Here is a 6,019-nt window from a genome sequence, read left to right as displayed (position 1 = left end):
TGGTTACTGAGTGAGTCCACAATATGTGCTGGGCATATAGTATGAGTGTACAGTGCATTAGGAAAGTATTCCATATTTTGTTACGTTACAGCCTTATTCTGAAATGATTAAATACATTTTTTCCCTCATCAATCTACACACTTTTTTTGGGCAAATGTATTAAAAATATAATACATAAATATCTTATTTACATAAGTATTCAGACCCTTTGCTATGAGACTTGAAATGGAACTCAGGTGCATCCTGTTTCCATTGAGCATCCTTGAGATGTTTCTATAACTTGAATCCACCTGTGGTAAATTCAATTGAATGGACCTGATTTGGAAATGCATACACCTGTCTTTATAAGGTTCCACAGTTCACTGCATGTCAGAGCAAAAACCAAGCCACGAGGTTGAAGGAATTGTCCGTAGAGACAGGATTGTGTCATGGCACAGATCTGGGGAAGGGTATCCAAAAATGTCTGCACCATTGAAGGTCCCCAAGAACACAGGGACCTCCATCATTCTTAGCTGGAAGAAGTTTGGATCCACCAAGACTCTTCCTAGAGCTGGCCGCCCGGCCAAACTGAGCAATCGGGGAGAAGGGCCTTGGTCAGGGAGGAGACCAAGAACCCAATGGTTACTCTGACTGAGCTCCAGAGTTCCTCTGTGGAGATGGGAGAACGTTCCACAAGGACAACCATCTCTGCAACACTCCACCAATCAGTCCTTTATGGTAGAGTGGCCAGACATGACAGCCCGTTTGGAGTTTGCCAAAAGGTACCTAAAGGACTCTCAGACTATGAGAAACAAGATTCCCTAGTCTGATGAAGCCAAGATTGAACTCTTTGGCCTGAATGCCAAGCGTCACGTCTGGAGGAAACCTGGCACCATCGGAATGGTGAAGCATGTGGTGGCAGCATCATGCTGTGAGGATGTTTTTCAGCAGCAGGGACTGGGAGACTAGTCAGCATTGAGGGAAGTACAGAGAGATCCAACCGGACAACGACCCTAAGCACACAGTCAAGACAACGCAGGAGAGGCTTCGGGACAAGTCTCTGAATGTCCTTGAGTGGCCCAACCAGAGCCCGGACTTGAACCCGATCAAATGTCTTTGGAGAGACCTGAAAATAGCTGTGAAGTGACACTCCCCATCCATCCTGACAGAGCTTGAGAGGATCTGCAGAGAAGAATGGAAGAAACTCCCCAAATACAGGTGTGCCAAGCTTGTAGCGTCATACCCAAGAGGACTTGAGGCTGTAATTGCTGCCAAAGGTGCTTCAACAAAGTAGTGAGTAAAGGGTCTGAATACTTATGTAAATGTAATATTATTATTATTATTTTAAATAGATATACATTTACAAAAAATCTAAAATCCTGTTTTTGCTTTGTCATTATGGTGTATTGTGAGTAGATTGATGAGAATAAACAAATGTTAATCCATTTTCGAATGAGGCTTTCACGTAACAAAGTTAGGTAAAATTCAAGGGGTCTGAATACTTTCCAAAAATGCACTGTACGTATTCCTTTTGTTGTGCAAAGGTATATGGTGGATATTGTGTGAAACAGTTAATTATTTGCTGTAGTCATTCTGCTAGTGCTGCTGCAATTGTTCTAAAGATGTCTTTACCTGCTGGTGCTCAAACAGGAAAAGGTCATTCTCAGAACTGCTCTGGAATGCCAGATACTGTAAGCAATTGGGTTTTCAGGAACCAGTTAAGGAACTCTAATACATGTCTGCATGTAATAACACACTTTGGGGAATCAACCCATGTCTAGCCCTGACACTAAAGCAAACGGAGAGGGAAAATCCTGTCATCTAAGTTTTTTAAATTACTGAGTGGCTGCGGGACCGGATTCTTTAGACGCCTCCTTCCAACAACTAAACAACAGTACCTTCTGCCCATGTGATAGTTAGGCTGCTCTGCTAACTATTTACTTCCTCCTCTGTGACACCACTGGAAACTACAGTTTGGAAGTAAATTAGGCTTAGAGCATGGGCTGGAGTGAAAGTGGTATTTATTGGATGATGGTTGAGATAAGTATTTGTGTTTTTGTATTATTATTATTAATTAGGGATCCCCATTGGCTGCTGCCGAGGCTACTCTTCATGGGGTCCAAACACATTAAGGCACTTACATTACATTTAAAACAAAGTTAAAATAGATCATCATATAACATTATTACAACATCACATATCTACATTACAAAATGCATAACACCCCCATACAACAATATTACAGTCATTTCAGTCGCTGTATTAGCTGACGTGTATAGTGTTGAGTCATCCGCATACATAATCACACTGGCTTTATTCAGTGGAATGTCATTAGTAAAGATTGAAAAAAGTAAAGGGCCTAAAACAGCTGCCCTGGGGAATTCCTGATTCTACCTGGATTATGTTGGATAGGCTTCCATTAATGAACACCCTCTGTTTTCTGTTAGACAGGTAACTCTTTACCCACAATATTGAAGGGTCTGTAAAGCCATAACACATCCGTTTTTCCAGCAGCAGACTATGATCGATAATGTCAAAAGCCACACTGAAGTCTAACAAAACATCCCCCACAATATTTTCATCATTAGTCATTTGGGTAAGTTTTTTTACATGAATTTTTTATTTAACCTTTAATTAACTAGGCAAGTCAGTTAAGAACAAATTCTTATTTACAATGACGGTCTACCCCGGCCAAACCCTAACTCAGATGACACTGGGCCAATTGCACGCCGCCCTATGGGACTCCCAATCACGGCCAGTTGTGATAAAGCCTGGAATCAAACCAGGGTTTGTAGTGACACCTCTTGCACTGAGGTGCAGTGCCTAAGACCGCTGTGCCACTCAGGAGCCCCAAAGTAATGTGCATGTTGAATGTCCTTCCCTATAAGCGTGCTGAATTTGTTTACTGTAAAATAGCATTGTATCTGGTCAAACACAATTTCCAGAAGTTTACTAAAGGGTTGGAAACAGGCTGATTGGTCGGCTATTTGAGCCAGTAAAGGGGCCTTTACTCTTGGGTAGCGGAATTACTTTTGCTTCCCTCCAGGCCTGAGGGCACACACTTTCTAGTAGGCTTAAATTGAAGATATGGCAAATAGGAGTGGCAAAGTTGTCTGCTATTATCCTCAGTAATTTTCCATTCAGATTGTCAGACCCCATTGGCTTGTCATTGTTGATAGACAACAATAATTTGTTCACCTCTTCCACACTCACTTTACAGAATTCAAAAGTACAATGCTTGTCTTTCAGAATGTGGTCAGATATACTTGGATGTGTAGTGTCAGTGTTTGTTTCTGGCAAGTCATGCCTAAATTTGCTAATTTTGCCGATGAAAAAAAATCATTAAAGTAGTTGGCAATATCAGTGGGTTTTGTGAAGAATGAGCCATCTGATTCAATGAATGATGGAGCCTGGATTGTATTTTTTCCCAAAATGTAATTTAAGGTGCTCCAAAACCTTTTACTATCAGTCTTTATATCTTTTTAATTTTTATTTTTTTGTCACATGATTTCTCAATGTGCAGTACGTTTGCCAATCGGTTGTGCTGCCAGACTTATTTGCCATACCTTTTGCCTCATCCCTCTCAACCATAACATTTTTAAATTCCTCATCAATCCAAGGGGATTTAACCATTTTTACAGTCATTTTCTTAATGGGTGCACGTATCAGACCTCAGGATAAGACCCAGATGCAGACAGTTCAAAATAACAAATGTTTATTTATGGATCAGGGGGCAGGCTAATGACAGGTCAAGGGCAGGCAGAGGTCAGTAATCCAGGGCAGAGTTCATAAGGTACAGAACGGCAGGCAGGCTCAGGGTCAGGGCAGACAGAATGGTCAAAAACCGGAAGAACTAGAAAACAGGAACTAACAAGAAACAGGGGTTTGGGAAAAAAGCTGGTAGGCTTGATGAGACAAGACGAACTGACAACAGACAAACAGAGAATACAGGTATAAATGCACCAGGGATAATGGGGAAGATGGGCGACACCTGGAGGGTGGTGGAGACAAGCACAAAGACAGGTGAAACAGATCAGGGTGTGACAGCATGCTTATTGGTAACTGGAATAAGCTATTTCATAAATGTGTCAAGGGCAGCGTCTGGTTGCTCCTCATTACACACCACAGACCAACAAATATTCTTTACATAATCAACATAAGAATCACTACAAAACTTATTGTATGACATCTTACATACTCAATATTATGCCCAGCCTTTAGAACTTTGGTTTCCTAGATATGGCTACTATATTGTGATCACTACATCCTATGGATTTGGATACTGCTTTCAAGCAAATTTCTGCAGCATTACTAAAGATGTGATCGATACATGTTGATGATTTAATGACTGGGCTGTTTGTAACTTCCCAGGTAGGTTGACCGACAACCTGCACCAGGTTGCAGGCACTGGTTACAGTTGTGAAGTTCTGTTGAGTGGGCAGCTTGATGAAAGCCAGTGAATATTTAAAATCACCCAGAAAGTATACTTCTCTGTTGATATCACATACATTGTCAAGTATTTCACAAATTTTATCCAGATACTGACTGTTAGTACTTGGTGGTCTACAGCAACTTCCCACCAGAATGGGCTTTAGGTGAGGCAGATGATCCTGTAGCCATATTACTTCAACAGTATTTAACATGAGATCCTCTCTAAGATTTACAGGAATATGGTTCTGAATATAGACCGCAACACCGCCTCCGTTGGCATTTCTGTCTTTTCGGTAGATGTTATAACCATGTATTGCTACCATTGTATTATCAAATGTATTATCCAAGTGAGTTTCAAAGAGTCAGAATATTAATGTCATCTGTTACAAGCAAGTTATTGACTTCATGAACCTTGTTTCTTAGGCTGCATATGTTACTATAGGCTATTTTTGGCACCTTTCAGGGTTGCTTGATTGTTTTCAATGCTTTACTGGGACGGTTCAGTAGATCATCTCCCTACACTTCTACACATCTCCTCTAGCAAGCAGAAACTGTCCCCTGCCCATCCTGAGACGGAAGAGACGAGAACACACTCAATAACTCAAACTTCAGCTTCTCTTTAGATGTTTGTGCTGGGTACACTACACACAGAGGATATAAATTAGTTCCCTGTGCCTTGCTCTCTTCATGGATTGCACAACCAATCCCTTTCAGTGAGTTGGTTGAGGACAGCGAATGGGTTGCAAGGCTTGTAAACCCCAGTGTCTTATCCAAAATCACTGTAATAAAACACAGAGGTCAATTTTTCACCTCCAGCGCTCATGAAGTGCAGTGGCTCATCCCGAACTAAATCAGTGTTAACACATCACAAACCAATGAGAATTTAGAAACTCTATCACAAGCGGCCTACTACTTTCACCAGGGGAAAGGAAATAATACTAAGATATTGCCATGTATTGTCCACACATTGCTGCTCTCTAAGCTCCTAACTGCACCACACCATGTCCATTGAGATCATTGATATGATAGCTGATGCTGAAGTGTGTGAGCCCTTTACCTGCACGGAGCACAGTGCGGTGGCTCGGCTGTGGTTGATGTTCATCTCCATCAGCAGGGAAATGGAGGAGAGGTTGCAGGGGGGAGCGGACATCTTCTTGGTCACCTGCATGTTGTTCGTGGTCAGATTAGAACTCCATAGTGTCTGCAGCTGGCCCCGTAAACAGCTCCCTGAGAGAGACGGAGCACTGCGCTGCTGTATCTGTACCAACGAGGAAGAGCAGGGAGAGCTGAGGCTGAACATTGCAGCATGGTTACATGAATGCAGCAACGTGAAGGCTATTTATTGAGTTCACAGTACTAGGGGTTTTACAGTGGGTTTTTCCCTGTACCTGACTCCGCTCAGGGGTCTGGTCTCTGAAGCAGGCATCACCAGGTGGGTGGCCTGGGCTAGAGGGGGCAGGCAGCGGCACTGGCGGACAAGGTTTAGCAACCACATCAGCTTGTGCGGCTCGATGGTCCGGAAGGGAAGGGAGTCGCTGGAGCAAGGGAACGAGTTTAGCAGGTGCACGTTGCAGTCTAGTCTTATCTGAGGAAATTTGGAGAATTTGGT

The sequence above is a fragment of the Oncorhynchus tshawytscha genome, linkage group LG16 (genome assembly GCF_018296145.1).
Source record: "Oncorhynchus tshawytscha isolate Ot180627B linkage group LG16, Otsh_v2.0, whole genome shotgun sequence".
Classification (NCBI taxonomy): Eukaryota; Metazoa; Chordata; class Actinopteri; order Salmoniformes; family Salmonidae; genus Oncorhynchus; species Oncorhynchus tshawytscha.
The sequence above is the reverse complement of the archived record's forward strand: the minus strand, read 5'-3'. Positions refer to the sequence as shown.